This window comes from Lissotriton helveticus (assembly GCF_964261635.1).
Source record: "Lissotriton helveticus chromosome 1_1 unlocalized genomic scaffold, aLisHel1.1 SUPER_1_unloc_41, whole genome shotgun sequence".
Lineage (NCBI taxonomy): Eukaryota > Metazoa > Chordata > Amphibia > Caudata > Salamandridae > Lissotriton > Lissotriton helveticus.
In genome coordinates, this window is record NW_027611683.1 from 115,580 (window position 1) to 133,429 (window position 17,850).

Sequence of the window (17,850 nt, forward strand, 5' to 3'; positions counted from 1 at the left end):
TTGCCTCATCTTCACTAACGGCCCCACCAGACCGCCGGGGATGCCTGGTCTCACCCTGGAGATACCCATTAAGGGACCATCTCTCAGGGAAGCCAGGAAGGGTTTCGCAGCGGTCGAAGCGCCTTGGGACCCTACGGGTAAGTAGTGCGCTATATAAATGCCTATACATTTACATTTACATTTACAATTCACCTAGAGCACGGAATGATGGCTTGTCATCATTTTAGAAAACAGAGCACTGTGGTAATCACATCATACCGATCCCATGATCAAAGCTGGTGTTGGACACTTGTTTATACAGGAGGCGGTTTCTTATCGTTGTTGCCTTAATTTTCCTAAGGTCATTTCTTCGTTTTGTGGCGTGGAGGTGCACAGCTCAGCCTCTTACAATCACTGAACTGCCTTGATGCTTCATCCGAGATCTGTCCGTTTGTGTGCAGGTTCCTCTGTCGCCGAATGCGCTGATGTTTTCCTGAATACTGTAGCTCATTATTTCTGCTATTATTGAAGATTTACAGAATTAGCTTCGTTATTGATGGTCATTTCATATATTCAAGGCTTGTTTTCTGTTGGATGTAAAGATGTTTAAAATTACTAAATTGAAACATAATGGAATGAAAATTCACAACGTTTAACTGGTTGTAACAGACATTTCGGTGGAGTTTTACCAAATCTCCATGCAATGCAGCGCAACTCACCCTCCCCCCAGCGAGGCTGCGCTGCGTTGCGTGACAGGGAGGGAGCAGGAGAGCACCATATTTTCAAAGATATGACTCTCTCCTTCCCTTTCCCTTGCACCGGCACTGATTACAGCAGCCCTGCGCCATCCACACACCTTAGCACCAGAGTGCTAGCGTGTGTGTGTGACTCCAGCATAGGTTTTGTACAGGAAAGACACCCTAGACATGAGGGAAAGCTTTTACCACTTTGTATGCGTGTTGCACAGTGCAGCACGCATGCAAAGTCAGAAAAGGAAGGAGAAATTAAAGCATTTCTCCTTCCTTGCGCCTAGTTTAAAAGGGTGCAGTTTTCTCACGCTAAACCCAATCTACTGTAGTTGGTCAATTGGGTTTAGCGTGAGAAACCTTGGGTGGTTGCAGTGGAACGCCCATGCACCACCCTTAACAGGCCCCATAGTGCAAAGTAATGTGCAGCAGTGCTATGCGATGCTTCACATTACTCTTACATTATTTGCTGGAAAGAAAATTAGGAAAAAAATATTTTGCACTGTTTTGTGCCACTTTTGTGACACAAACACGGCGCAAAATCTTAGTAAATCAGCCCCTTCTTCTTTTCCACCTTTGAAACTTAGCAAGGAATATTTTATCATACACAGATATTTAACTAAAAGTTCTGCTGATCTGGTGACATCTTATCAATATCTGAAAAGGAGGTTCAAGATAGATGCATATGGTTAAGACATCATTCAAATAACAATAGATTTTAGAAAAAGAGATGGATCAGGCGGGGCTGCGAAATTTACAGTAACTCTTCGCGAAGTATATAACAAAAGTAACTCCATTCACTCACTTCGTCTCGTTTCTTTCCTATTCACTTAAGATCATCTCAAATACCAACTCCTGTCTTTACTCACTTTTCATAAGTCACCTTTGACACTGTCAATAGCTCCCTTGGTTCAAGCATTTCTGGTTTCTTCTAACCTGGAAGATTGGAACATTATTGTGGGTTGAGGGGGGTTTCCTATCGCCATAACATCTATCCATCTCCCTGAAACTAGTGCAGCTTACAGTACCTGGTTCTGGCCCTGAAAGACAACTTTCAAAAGCAAGTCTTAAGTTCTTCCTAAAGTAGATGAAGTTCTGGAAGATGCAGCTCCTTCGGGGGCTTTTTGTAAAACAGAACGAGGGGTTCACTGTAGGGCCTGTCCTTTATATTATGTGCGCAGATAAGGCAAACAAACGTTGATTCATATAATTTAATATTCAACGATATCAGTCATTTAGTACTTATAGAGAATCCTTCACAACTAACCCTGGGTGAAGAATTACGCTACGCTTGTGTAGGTTGCAAAGTTTGCGGTACTTCGACCTACGTGTATTGCATGTAGCACAGTGCAAACACGCATAGCATAGCGTAGCGTTGTGCAGCAGTCATTTTGTGCTTGCTCGTGGTCCTCAACGTCAAGTTGGTGACCGCGAGCGAGCAAAAATTACATCCCGGCAAGACTTTTTCCTTGTTCGCGATCAGCAACTTCAAGTTGCCGATCGCAAGCGTGGAAAATAAACCTCCAGGTGAGATTCTCAATGCGGGGAGGTCAGGTTTCTCATTGCAAGTGGGCGCGTATGCTCGTGACCTCTCACGATGCGAAACTACCAGTTTGCGTTGAGAAAGCTGCTGTTCGAGTAGAAATCTACTCGAGCACCAGAAAACGACGGCTTGCACTGTGCACTACGCAGTTCGCCTAGCTACACGTAGTGCGAAGTACACTTTGCGTAGCTACGCGTAGCGCTACTACGCGACCTACGCCCAGGGTTAATCACAACCAATAATTTACCTGACACATCCCCGCAACAGATGTGTGTATGTTACTCTTTTTCCCCTCTTTTCCACCATTACATGGTATCTGGCATGATGTTGTTCGTTTGGGGCCCAGGATGCCATTTAGTGACTGAATAGGTATTTGGCAGAGTGGGAGGAGGTGTCAGTTATCCACAGGTGATGCGGCATTTGTACCTTTCCATATTTCTCATATTCAAGTTTACCTAATTTTCTGTCCTTTGGCCCCCCTACTGCCCTCTGGCTGCGCACTCACTCTGTGGGGTTAATCAGAAGTCAGATAACGGGCTGATAGTCACAAGGCCATGGTTCTCACTTTTTCTACAACACTGATTGCAGACATAGGGCCTATTTTAGAGTTTGTCTAACAGATTATTGCCTCAAAACCAGGGGTGGGTGAAGAATTCCGTTGTGCCATCGGAGCTCGTTTCAAAAAACGCCACGAAGTGATGCACAACTGATTTTTTTTTCTCAAGCGGTTCGCCAACTGTAAGGAGGCACGCGCTTGTGAGAAAAAATAACGTGCTAGACCTCCTCCTGGCGAGATTTCTCATTGTGGCAGGTCGCGACCACTCGAGTGTAGAAATCTGCCATTCTCATTGATGAAGCTGACACTCGAGTAGAATGTCAATTTGAGTGGCAGGAAGCAGCAGCGCCCTCTGGCGTGATGCGTAGTGCCATTCGTGCTGATTTTTAGTGCGGGACTTAGCAAACTCTGCCACTTGCGGAAGTCCGCAGAGTAGGGCAGACTTTTTCTGGCACTTCATGGAGCTCCCAGGAGTAAAACTCTGCAAACTACACCAAAGCCTAATCAAAATGTGACAGATATCCTGTCTGCCTTATTATAATTACCACAGGATGTAATGCATTTTTAATGGGTCGGGCAGGACGCCTGTCACATTTGTGACGGAATAAACAATTTGCTGAAAACTAAATTAGTTGGTGTACATTGTGTCCAGTGTGGCTAGCTGGGCTTGAAGGATCTTGTGGTTTGTGGGTCTCTCACTGCTTTGAGGTCACCGCCAGGCAAAACTTCTGTCAGTCGTGCCTTGTGCAGATATTCCTTTCTAGGCAGGACATCTGTCAGCTGCGCCCTGCGCAGATCTTCCATCCAGGCAGGACCTCCGTCTGCTGCACCTTGTGCAGATCGTCCTTCCAGGCAGGACTTCTGTCAGCTGCACCTTGTACCGATCTTCCTTCCAGGCAGGACTTCTGTCAGCTGCACCTTGTGCTGATCTTCCTTTCAGGCTGCGGCTTCTGTCAGCTGCGTCTTGTGTAGATCTTCCTTCCTGGAAGGACTTCTGTCAGATGTGCCTTGTGCAGATCTTCATTCCAGGCAGGACATCTGTCAGCTGCACCTTGTGCAGATCTTCTTCCCAGGCAGGTTCTTCTCTGAGCTGTACCTTGTATAGATCTGCTTTCCAGACAAGGGCTTTTTTCCTCAATGATGAGTTCAAAAGTCGGGAGAGGTAGAACTGGTCTAGGTCACCTTCTTTATTGGAGTTTAACTGGTCAAGCCACAGAGCTCGAGCTCTGAGATGAAGGAGAGTCTGGATGTTCTGAGCTCCGTAGAACATTGGGACAGTCCTAGCACATCTACCACACACTACAAGACATCAAGAGTCACGCTACAAGTGTGCTCCAAGGTTTTATTAAACCACTGTTTCTGAACATGCCCTGGCAAATGCCAACTAGAGAATAAGCATCCTGCCTGCACCAGCAGAGTGCAGAAAGCTTTTCAGCACCTTGAGGTATACATGGACTTTCTCTATCTTAACTGAAGATGTTAAGCCTTGGTAACATCTATCGCCTTTGGACAAGGTCCACCATTTCAGAATGTAACTCATCCTGTGCAGGCACAACCCCTCAAGTCTGTATTGCATGAAGCTCGGTGGTTCTCATCCAAAAGAGGGCCCTCCACTAATTGCTGACATTTCCTTACACCCCCTGGACAGCCGTGGCAACACACAGACCAACTACACCCCCTCAGGGATCACCAGTCCATCTACCAGGATGAAGACTCAGATCTTTCAACCTACTCTGTTACCATCTTTGGTACGGCCTGTCTCTGGGATTCGTGGAAGCTCCACACTCAGTGAGCTCAGAGTTGCCTTGTAAAACCATCTCATGAGAGTGGAAGAAAAGAACAATAAGTGACACGCACTGCACAGAAGTGTAAATAAATCTACCATTTTCATTCCATGTACCATTGTCCTACTGCTGATGTTTTGACATGGATGTTTTGCCGTCTATCACAGCAGCTTCTTCGCTTAAAATCTTACTCAACAGTTTGTTTTGCATCATACCTACTTACCTATGTACTGTTTCTGACCTTACAACATCTCTGTCTGTTGCTACATAAATAGGAAGTAGATTGCTACTGCAGGAAGAGTGCAGTGTCCTTGCAGTCAGAGGCACTTGATTGGAATGAAAGGTACCATGTTTTTTTTAGAAAAGCTGCAACTATTAGAATAATAACATACCAAAAGAAGCACATACAGTGCAATAACACAGACTGGGTACTAGAAAAACGTGACGCAAACAATGCAATAATACAGGACAGGCACAAAATCTAATGCAAACCATGCAATAACACAGGCCGGGCACTAGACGCAAACAATGCAATAACACAAGTCAGGCAGTAGGATCGATGCAAACAATGCAATAACACTGGCCAACCACTATGAGAATCTGATGCAAACAATGCAATAACACAGGCCAGGCACGAGGAGAATCTGAGGCAAACAATGCAATAACACGGGTCAGGCGCCAAGAGAATCTGATGCAAACAATGCACTAACACAGGCCGGGCACTAGAACAATCTGATGCAAACAATGCAATAACACGGGCCAGGCACCAAGAGAATGTGATGCAAACAATGCAATAAAACGTGCCAACCACTATGAGAAGCTGATGCAAACAACGCAATAACACAGGCAGGCACTGAGAGAATCAGACGCAAACAATGCAATAACACGGGCCAAGCACCAACAGTATCTGATGAAAACCATGCAATAACACCGGCCAACCACTATGTGAATTTGATGCAAACAATGCAATAACACAGGCCAGGGACTAGGACTGATGCAAACAATGCAATAACACAGTCCAGACACTGGAAGAATCTGACGCAAACAATGCAATAACACAGGGCAGGCACAAGGAGAATCTGATGCAAACAATGCAATAACACAGGCCAGGCACGAGGAGAATCTGATGCAAACAATGCAATAACACAGGCCAGGCACAGGGGGGCCGATTCACAGAACTAACTTAAGACAAAATCCTAAACTTACTACTGTTGATATTCACAGAAGGCATTTAGTAGTAGTAAAGTTAGGATTTTGTCTTACGTTTGACTTAAGACAAACTTAAGACAGACTTAAGACAGACTTAAGACAAAATCCTAACTTAAGTCTAGGAGGGACCGAGGGGAGATATAACATATAATCCCGGCTTTACCACTTTACCTAAAAATGCTGGAAATAAACACCAAATATTACTTCTCGACAGGGCCACTATAGAGGTCCTTATTCTGGGATTGTAGTCCCTCGGCCTCTCCCTCACAATCTCCACCACCCTACGTGTGGTTTACTGCACTGGGAAACTGTGCAACCAGGAGCCTACCTGTTTAACCCTGACCTACCAATTTGTGAAATAGTGCTCTTCGGGAACACTAAGTAAATGTATGCCTCTCTCCCATTTATGTCCAAGATAGGGGGTATTTACAACCATCCTAAAGTTGTAAGTAAAACTGTGTTTTTAAAAATGGGCCCAGACGGTGGTGATGCGTCTTTAACTAAAGATTCATTCGAGCGGCTACTGGACTGTTGTTGATGCGTTGCCAGGAGTGTTCCTGGCATTTACGTTCCTGGTGCAGTTGGGTGAGTGGTGAATAAATCTTACACTTAGCCTACCGATAAAACAAGAGTTTGATTACCACATAGACATTGCCTCTGAGGGAGTAAACAGCACTCATTCTCATGGACTATTCATCTGAATGTAACATGGCCAAGTAATAACCTTTGGAAAAGGTAGTTCTGTGTTCATCAGACTTAAACTGTTAAGTACTAGGTAAAACCTACACTTTCTGTGCTCTGTCCCCTAACCGGACAATGTGTGCACCTCGAAGGAGACTGGATGGAAGCAATAAACAGCAAAGGCACGTTCCCAGCACAAACACCAGCATGGATTTCTCCGCACTCCATATCAGCATCTCTATAGGCAAACACTGTCGAAACAAAAGGAGGGGGAGAGCCCGTATGACCCTCGAGAGCCTAGGCCGCTCACTAGAAAACGACGACGAAGGACAGGACTCTAATAGGATAAACCGATCCGACTCAAATATAAGGTCAACATAATATTTATTGACTTAATGGTGCAAAAGACACTCTGAAATTAAATCAATACTATTCGAATAATCAATGTTCGATTTATAATAGAGGCATTGCTGTGCTGCAATAAAAGAAATCACCGGCAACAATAGCTATTCTCACAACAAAATGTACTTTTTTCAAGTTTGGCTTGCATAATTTACAAGAAGGGGATAAAGCGACAACTGATAGACAACATTATAAAGCTTACCAACAGATTCTTATCAAGGTCACTAGTACTTTTAGAACAACACAAAGGTTAAGGAAAAGCAGAAGTATCAAGGTAGACAGTGTATCCACAGTGACAGACAATAAACCCTTATTGATAGTGACCACATAACAGCCGTCTCCAGGTCGGAGCGCCTAATTACAAAAGGCCTGCTAATACGGTGAACGACTACAGCACATCAAACTATGACTATGACATTGGTCTATCAAAACATTTGAATTCTGCGTCTGTTCTTAAAGTCTTTTTATTGAAGAGAACAAGAGGAGACATTACAGAAATAGGGTGTCATACTTGAGATACCATACAATAGGCGACGGGCGAATACGGCAACGCAGATAAACAAATATACATGAATCTATGACGTAAACGTAAGTAAGCATATAAAGAAGGATAAACAATATGTTAAACAAACCAATTCGACTTCAGTATGCAAGACCCATCCACCCAAAATACAGAATAATTAAGGCCGGAGTAGACACCCACATGAACGAGTAAATCAGTTTAGGATAAACAACCCACCTCTCGCAAAAGGAAGATGGAAAGAAAAAAGGCCATAGAACAAAATAAGATAAAATAACAAACCCCCCCAAACCCCCCACCCTGCACCCCTGCAATGGCTACGGCCTGACCCCACTAGCAGCGTGCCTGTCGCCCAAGAACTAACCCTACAAGAAGGAAAAGAGTGGAGGAGGAGAAAGTAAACATGCCCCCGGTCTCCCTTACCCCCCCGCCAGAAGCGACCTCCCCGAGACATAATCAAGACAGTATGAAGCTAAAGTTATACACCAACCGGGGGAGGGAGCAAAAACCACCCGACTCCCACATCATTATAGGTGCAATCTCCTTATTGAATCAAGGTATTTTATCAAACCCAGTCAGTCAAGTTCAACCCTGGCCACTACGAGTTTTCGTGCGAGCCCTTCCCACCCGTACCGCCATCTCAATGGAAGAATCAGAGCACTGAGAAAAGTCCAGGTCAGTGCAGTAGGATCGAAACCAGGATAATATTTCTCGATGTCAACAAATCAAACAAGGATAGCTGTCCAAATCAAGGTATTGTATCAAACCCAAGCAGTCAAGTTCAACCCTGGCCAGTCCGGTTTTTCTTGAGAGCCCTTTTCACCCGAACCACCATCTCAATAGAAAAATCAGAGCGTTCGTAAAAGTTCGAGTCAGTGCAGTAGGATCGAAAACAGGAGAAAAGTTTACGGTGTCCACAAACCAAGCGAGGAAAAGTGTCCCAGGATAGCGAATCTCTCCAATAGTCACTGAGGAACTTATAACGGCACATAGGATTGTCCATGTCTATATTGGGCGGCATCAGGATCGAACAGGAAAACCTGGCGATAGTCACAGGCTTGTTAGCTGTTATTTGGGGACCGACAAAGCCCATTAAATCTGGCTTCCGCACAGGGTCCTCAATCTCAAGCGTACACTGCTCCGCGGGTACCACAGCTTGCTGAAAACCTACCGGGGGGTCGTCGTCCGGTCTCAGACAGATATCTTCCACTGGTACAGTCAGCTTCTGGAATATGGCGGTGACCTGCGAGTGGGGCGCCCCAATGGCGGCCATTACGGCCTGCAGCGATGGCGTGCCTTCCGTCCGCTCCATACCATCTCACGAAGCGACAGAGCAGGACTTGAACCCCGGAGGTCGACTACTCCGGGGTAACAGGCCCACGCAAAGCCGATGACAACAGCGGGCGCTCTTCGTCTTGCAATATCGACACCGGCGCCGCTAGCTAGGGCCCATGCCCATCCACCCCGGGAGGCTAGCAGAGTCTCCGGACGTCGGACCCCCGACCACAGCAGCCGGCGCGTCACGCAGCGGTGTCCTCGGTGTGAACCGTTCACAGTGTCACCATCCAAAACAAGCAGAGTAAGTCCCACTTCGGAAGACCGGACGCAGCCCAGGTCCCGCGGCCGTTGTTGTTCAACTCTAACCCGGATGGGCTAGAAATCGAGGCCCCGGCTTCCACGCCGAGTTAGGCCGAGGATGGAAACACGGCATATCTTCATCATCCGCTAAGATGGAAATCTCGGGATTGCAACTTTAGAATCAGAAACACCTCATGAACACGGGAGTCTGGTGTGAGTTCAGAGTTGATGTCAGGATATACGAGCTGCTGGCAGAGGTCGGCGGAGCCGGGAGCTTACGCGGCCATCTTGATTGCTAGCGTAGCTCCTCCTCTCTGCGTCTGTTCTTGTTGTTAGGTGTTGATCCTAGAAGATATAGGTCGATGGGTTTCACGCTTGTGCCTTAGGCACGCTTCAGGACTTCGCACAACGAATGTCACCCAAACATCTCACCATGTTGAGGAGGCCATTGGGGTGAGAGTTTGTCACGTAAAATGGAGCGCCACAATGAAAGAACTGTTCGAAGAAGCACAGGGTTTACCAGCTTCTCAAAATGGCATGTCCTCTGTTTAGATAGCTGTCCAGAGGGCCAGAGACCTGAGTGGGACCATCAATGTAAGCAATGGCCCGGAGCCGCCATGGCTAATTTGTAACTCCTGGGTCAGTTTGCTTGAGTGGTGGATGCAAAGATTCACAGTATGCTGATATGGTTGGGTTGGGTTGCAAACACGATCCACAAACTGGCATGTGGAAACTCCCTTCGGGAACCTTGCTGCCCGGCAGCTCCTGCCACCCAGCACCAAACAAGTAGGGCTTTTATACCTGAGATGTGTGCGCCCTGCCAGGCGGTTCCGGTTGTGCTGGAATCACCGAGTTGCACTAGATGAGTGCGGGCAATGGAGCAGACCACCCGAGGACGCGACAAATCTGGAGGTTCCCGGTGACCAAGAGTAATTCTTTTAAAGATTACTGTGAGGGTGTTACCAGTACTTCTGAAATGCAGTATTTTCATGGAAACCAAAACAAAAAGGTTAACACTAGCTACCGTATGAGTGCGGTTACTAGAAATGTAACATCCGATAGCACGGTAAGCATTTACACGTACTCTCTTTTTGCAAATTATGCACGACTGATCTTATACTACAGCCCATCCTATAATTTGTGTAGCGTATTTTATACCTTATGTAATTCTTTCTTTATACTATTGGCTTTCCTGTTCAAAGTGCTGTCTCACACAGGCAGGGACGTCATACCACTGTGAATATAGAAGTCACTATTCCCTACCCGGATGATGAGCTCGAAGCTTTGCACATACCCGTGCCCACGCTGCACCTAGGATTTCAGCCTACTTCATCACCTACACACCCCCACTCATATCGCGCTTGGCACGCTACTCGACATAAGACGCTTTTGCGCTTACAGCCCTGATGAGCCATTACCCGTACACGGTGTGACGAAACACGTGTCGGCTTTTTGCGCTTGTTTGTACTGATTCATTCAGAACTATTACATTTCTTTAATTCCACACGGATGGACTGTGAAAACATTTTTTTGAAGCCTTACTATACTTTGGTTCTCACATGAGAACCACATGAGAATCTTGTGGGCACAGGAACCTCGTTGCTTTTCATTTGACAAGGGATACGCATCTCTGTCTACACAGGGGTCTTTTTCTGTTGGTTTTGTTCCCCTGACCTGTTTCGCACCGAGCATACAACTGCCTTACCACCTCTTACATACTGGGAACACGCTGAGCGCCAATCTTCCTGACACTTTTCAAAACCATTCTCTCGTTTTCACACTATTCCCTAGTGCACCAACCCGGATTCAAATTAGCGACCCTCCAGTTCGAGACAAAGACATCAGTAATTATATCACTAAGCAATTGACCACTTCATACAGAATAGTTTAACTTGCATTTTCTCTTCATTTTAGATGAGTATACTATATTACAATTCCTCCCACTCGGACCTCATTTACCCGACTCTCGTCCAGCTCAAAGTTCTGCTTGCAGTATATTGTTGCTTTACAAATGAAGGCTAAAATAAATAAATGTAAATAGCAGAGGCCAAGTGTTTTAGGGGCAGACAACAATGTAGACTGGCTAAGCCCTGCTTGGTCACCCTATCCCCCTTCTTGGCCAAAGCCAGTGCACCCTTGTCTTGAGAGACGGAACTGCAAGAGATTCTGGTATCCTGATTTTATTTTGGCCTCAGCACAGAGAAGATACTGTGTGCGCACTGCATGACTAGGCCCAAAATTGACCCGAAGACCCTGAGCCTGGCTCTGGGGATGTTGACGGACACTACAACCACTCTGTTGGTGGGGCAAAGACTACGGTCTGTGTCTCTGGCTACGTACAGTGAGTAATGGTGGCAGCGTACCATGTTCTTAGACGTCACCAGTGAACAGGCCATTTTACTTGTCAGAGGGCGTCTGCAATGCTTACAGGGCATTGAGTAAAGTTCCATTCACGTGTTATGACGAGACCTCGCATTGGCATCCCCGTTTGAATTTCGGGACGCGTATTTATAATATTAGGTAGCAGGGCTCTATATTGTTTACACATGTGTAAGTATGTTGTTACCAGTTACATCCATGTTCGATTGCCCATCATCTAACATGGCACAAGATGGGCAATATTGTCAGCAATCCAGATGAGAAGGGTGTAACTTTGGACACAAGGGTGGAGGGATGGAGTCAGGACCGCCTTTAGAAGGTTCACTCTTACTGTGCTCATGTTGTAAGTATTCCCGCATGGAGGCAGCATCATCACTACCTGCTGTGAGCAGCAACCACCCTGCACAAAGTCCTTGTTTGTGCAGCAGAAGAAAATGGAAGATGAAATGCAACCAGAGAAACCAGTAAACCCAGACAGGGAATACGCATTCAGGGTCTGAAAATACTACAGAAAAGTGGGTCGCAATCATATTGGCTTTGTTGTAACTCAAGTTGCTTTACTGCCCGACACGAAGAGCCGCTGTTTCAAGATAAGTACCACTGATAGTGACTCCCCCGTAGGCGAGGGCACATTGCCTGGTTTCTGCAAGTCTTCCGGGATGAAACTATTGCCCCGGGCAGTGGCCCTGTGAGCTGCCTGTCTGATGAGAGGGAAGAGGAGAGAGCCTTGTCTGGAAGAAGTCTCCCTGCCCTTTGAGGAGGACCAGCAGCAGAGCCCGTTGTGAGGAACGGCCCAGAAGGAACAGAGTAAATGTGGCAGTGTCGAGAAGTCCTGTGACGTGCCCAGGATCCCCCAGTCTCCCTGACTGAGCAAGTCTGTGTAGAGGTTGTGTCTCACTTGCCAGTGTCAACTGCTAAATAAAAAAAGCTGATTCGGAGACCGCAGAGGGGAAGAAGCAGACAACCACTGCTGAATCTACCATTGTTGCACTTCTGCGATAACACCAGCACCTCAGACCCAAGAATGTAAATGTAAATGTAAATGTAGTATACTTGTAAAGCGCACAGCTGCCCCAGCAACGGGGCGTCCCGGCGCTGTATAACTCTGGGGAACCCGTCCCGGCTTTCCCTGTGGGATGGTCCCTTGCTGGGAGTCCCCAAGGTGGAGCCAGGCATCCCCGGAATTGGTGGGGCCGTTGTGGAGATTAGGCAAGCTAATGCCCAGAGTTGCCGAGTGGAACCCCTGATTAGAGTAAGCACCGAAGCGAGAATTATCGAGTCCACTGACCAAGGTCCACGACCCTGCCGCGTCGGGAATTGAACCCTGGTCCCAGGCTGACTTCTGCTCTCAGGCCTGCCGCCTCTAACCAGTGAGCCACACTACTCCAGGATCCAGGAGATCCTTCCACCGCAACTACTCAACCTTCCGCCATGACTTCTGGGGCAGACATCTCAACATGTCTTCATGGAGACACTGATATACCAGCAAGCTGCCAATGGAGAGGAAATCAAAGGGACAGCGATTGTCTGTCCCTTTGCCCCAGAGCTGGCCGTGTTATTCATGGCCAAGTTTTAGGAGAAATTTACCTATGATAGCAATCCATTTGTGCATAATATCCACAAATAGTTCCGGTTTATTGATGACATTTTTTGCATTTGAGATGGACAAGATGATATCTTAAATGTGTTTATGGAGTGGTTGAATGCCAGATCAGTAGATATACAATTCTGTGTGTCCAGTAGCCAGTCATCTATCACATTTCTGGATGTAGCAGTCTTTGGCCACAATGGCAGAAATACAACGAGCCTTCTCTGGCGCTGCACCAAAAATTTGGAACTCTCTTTTATCGGAAATTCATAGAATCTCCTTCAAGGATGCTTTCAAATTGGAAGCAAAAAGATTCCTCATGAATAAGTTCTTACCTTAACACGATGGACCCTAATCGCTCTGTAAATACTACAGCATTGGTTAATAATCCTGTTTGGTATAATTGTATTCGCCCCACTTACATCATTGTGTATCATCACTCCCTTGATGTCATTTTATCATTGAATAGCCCACTCTACGTTAACCCTAAATTAGATACGATCTGTTATGTTTGCACTATATGATTTTATGCATATTAGTTTCACCATTTTAGTCTTGTTGTGATCTTTTTCCATCCTCTTCCTCTAACTGTAAAGCGCTCTGATATCCTTCGGGATCAAGTTCGTGCTATAGAACACTTTATAAATAAATACATTGTTTACCAAATCAAGAGTTAGGAACAATGCCCTGCAGTATACAAGTCATCATCGACACAGTTTACATGACAATGTGCCTTCGGGCCAATTTCTCCGGATAAGACGGAATTGCTCAGGTAAAAGGGCTTATTTCATGAATGCAGAAATTCTTGTGCACAAATTGAAGGAACGTGGATACCCAAACAAGTTGCTGAAAATACGATGAAAAGTGCTTGGTGGACTCCAAGAGAGACCCTTCTGGAAAATAGAGCAGCAAATGACAAGTTAGAACGCATGGTATGCATCTCCACATTTTGTTCAAGGACTACCTGTAGGAAAGTCGGTTTCTGTTATAGAACCCCCCCCCCCACTTTTTTCCAGACCACTGATGCACTTTGACTTGATGTGCCCTGGTACCCTGCCAATCAGGTTCCCAGGGCTTGTGTTCCTTCCCCAAAACTAACCCAATTGGCCTATCTGACCACTGGTCAGCCCCTGGTAAATGGTACCACAGGTATCAAGGGCACTGTGACCAGAGAAGGCCTCTAAGGGCTGCAGCACGTTTTGTGCCACCCTTAGAGGCCCTGTACCTCTACACACAGACACTGCCTTTGCAGGCTGCGTGTTTTGATGCAGAACAAAGTGAAGAGTCGACATGGCACACATCCCTGTGTGCCATGCCTACAACCCACTGCCCTGGCCTAGATCAACCACCCCTTGAGCTGGGTGCACTATACCCGTAGTGTGGGTACAGGTGAATGAGCCCTGTAAGTACAGTGCTGCCATTAAGAGTATATGGTGCTGGGAGTTTGTCATTACGAACTCCACAACACCATAATGGCTACACTGAAACCTGGGAAGTTTGGTATCAAACTTCTCAGCACATTAAACCCACACTAATGCCAGTACCTCATGTATATATATATTCTTTATTGTGCGATTAATTAAAATCATTGCAATAAAACAACAGTTCGTGAATCGGAGCAATTTCTTACATTCCTTACAGATAATAAGGAAGTATTAAAATATCTTTTATAACTGTTAGAAGTACATAACATATCATAAAAAGGTATTTTGTTCATAACCATATAAAAGAATACATTTCATTATTATTCACCTTATATATTAATAAACCAATTCATACAAATAATCTTTGAGTCCCCTGTCTGTTTATCTTTTTTGTTTTTTATTTTTTACCAGCCCCTAATAAGAAGCAGAGCATACAGTAACAAATGTTTGGTCCAGTTGTGTTCTTAATACTTAATATATAAATTGCATCCATGCTTCTTAAAATTTCCCCAATCCTCAGATACTTTATTAAATTATCAAGTTACATTGCCAGTATAAAGAAAAACAATATAATTGGAATCATAGCCGCTTTCAATTCTTATTAAATGACCACAACGTCGTCCTGAGCCAGTTTTTTCTCAGCTAGAAGAATAAATTCGACAAAGTAAACTGTTAATTTGATGATACGCCCTTGAACGCACAGTATTATCGCTTGGCGACATGTTCTCACCCCTTGTTTGTTGAATATTGGTTTTAAAAGAGTTAATCTTTCTTGACACAATTTGGGGCAAATGCATACAATGTGCAATAACGTTTCATTAATATAACCACATAATCTACACTTTTGTGATTTCCAAACTTGTACCCATCTCGGTGTACCATCTTTTGTGGGGTAGTATCCAAACCTAAGCTTGAGGAATATATCCCTTACCGTCGGTTTCAAGCAAAAAGATAGCTAGAATTGGGGTTCAATTTTATTTTATGAATTGATAACCGACCAGGCATGCTTTTTTTTTATAGTCTGCTCCTGATCCAATATTAATGATACCAATTTAGTTGATTGATTTAAAATCTGTTTTAAAATGGTTTTATTTCTAATCATGTTATCAAAAGGTTGGAGCTTAAAAGTATTCAAACTTTCTGTTAAGTATGACCTCCATGGTCTTCTATACTCCTTCTTATTCATTTCTTACCAACACATATATGCAAGGGACTCCGGGTCCGATAAGTAAAGTGAGAATAGGCATTTTAAAAATGCAGCTTGTCTTACCAATGTTTGATTTTGCAAACCAAATTCCAGTCTAACTAGCATGTCCAACATTTTTAGAAATCCTAAAAATTGACTTAAAAACTTTTATTTGTAATTTATCCAGCAGTTGGCTATCTTTTCTCTAAAAATGATTGACCCATATGTAAGCGCAGGGATACGTTTCACCTTCATTACTTTTAGTAAATGATTGTAACTTGGGCAAGAAAGTTTGTCACGCAATGATCTAAAGGCAAAAGACAATGAAGTTGTCTTGGCCTTTAAATTATCAAAGTGTGGTTTAAAATTCATTATTTCGTCCAGCGTAACTCCTAAGTATTTATACTGCTTTACAGTTTCAAAAGATAAATCCTTCATTTTCCATAATGTCTTACTTGATTTTGTCGCTCCTATTATCATAATTTTAGTTTTTTGGCATTTATTTGTAAACCATTCGCCAATATATATTGATCAAATGACTCTATCAATCTTTGCAGCCCTATTTGCGTGTGACTCAGCAGAATTGTATCGTCTGCATATTGCAAATATTTCACATTTTGGCCTGCAGGAATTGGTGAGTGTGCATCTATGTAAATGATGCGACAAATCAGCCATAAAAAGGTTAAAAAGACAGGGGGACTCATGTATTTTTATCTGAAGTGATTTAGTGCGCCAAATTATATTTTGCACTGTTTATAATGAGTCACATATATAATCTCCTTTTTAAGTACGAAGGAAATAACATGAGTTGTATTTTTTATATCACAGCTATTATGTGGAATTTCTTTCTTGGTGGTATATATGTATAATTAACGGATCTTGTGTGGATGTGATTGAGTAGAGTGGATTGTATGGTGTTTATACCTATTTGGTGATACTTTTGATTCCAAGAGGATATTTTATTTTCTACTCTTCAATAGAGACCAGATCTCCAGAGGACAGCGGACCTGTCCAGAAAACCTCTAACTTCAAGGATTTCGAACAATTGAACTCTGAAGTTCCGTCGTTTGACCTTCTCAACTCTCAACCCACCTCCCGGCCTGGCCACCGTGACTATAAACCTGTCAATTTATAAAGATGTGTTTACTTCTTGGTTTCAGTGTCTAAAAGGTGTCAGCCCAGTATGGTTATGGTATGCCTCTCCTGGAGTTCACAGGCCTAAGGGTTCATTCCTGGTATAAAGAACGGGTGACAGAGGGTGTCCCAGCCCAGTGCCCCATGCGATCTGAATGGCGTCTGAGTTGAGCCCATTTACGAAAACTCAGGCCATAGGCTGTGTGTCCAGCAGCTTCATGAGTGATCTCAAACTCCCTGAGCCTAAATGTCTCAATCATAAGGCTATTCCAGGGAGTCAAACACATTATCGGCATCACCAGCCTTCATGTGTGTGTTTTCCCGATGCAGCACTGCGAATACCGTCCGTAGATGAACCGCTGTGGATTTATCTGGGACAAATCCCAACTGTACCGGGGAGACTATTCTCTCTTGTAGGAGGGATAGCCGAGTCGTATCACCTCAGGCAGGAATTTATTATCACAGTGAAGAAGTGACAGAGGGCGATAAGAGGTACACTTAGCCGGGTCTGTCCCAAGCTTGGGGAGTGCTGATATGATTGTGTCACTTATAGACGGCATCGACACACCACCCTTTAATGCCTCGGCATACACCTCTAGCTAGCAGATATGCGGCCGGTATTTGTTTCTAAGCTTTGTAAAACTCTACACCAGACCTTCAGATCCCGGAGCCTTTCCTCCTCCTAGGTTGTCTATAGCTGCAACGATCTGTTGCCCAGAGATCGATGGCTATGACTGGATGTGAGAGCCAATTTATATAGCGCTGCACAGCTAGTTCGGGAAAGAAGTGTCCTAGCGCTAATATGAGCACATAAGTATCAAAATCCCACAGCCCCAGAACATGAACAGAAAGTTTTTGATTTGTTTCCTGAAAGAACTCATGTTTTCTTGGGCGCACAGGGCAGGTGGGAGGGCATTTCATTCCAGGTACCTGCAGTCACCACAGGCGGAGAGCATCCATCTATTCTGATTTTCGTAAACATAGAGACTTTAGTCAGCAAAGCATGATGGGATCTCACCCCTCGGCCAGCTGATACCAGGCAAAAAGCGAGGACATATAAGAATGAATCCCCTGATTGTAGAGCGTTTATGACATAAAGTGCTTTATATTGACATCTTTTCAGGACAGGAAGCCGGCGCAA

General features: G+C 44.7%; 1 long non-coding RNA gene across 1 annotated transcript in view; it reads right to left on the minus strand.

The window, feature by feature from the left end:
• Positions 1–203: 203 nt before the first annotated feature.
• LOC144806046 (uncharacterized) overlaps positions 204–17,850 on the minus strand; it is a 190,973-nt gene continuing 173,326 nt past the window's right edge. Inside the window, exon 4 of the long non-coding RNA XR_013605670.1 lies at positions 204–566. This is a non-coding gene — a long non-coding RNA (uncharacterized LOC144806046). The remainder of the gene's footprint in view (positions 567–17,850) is intronic.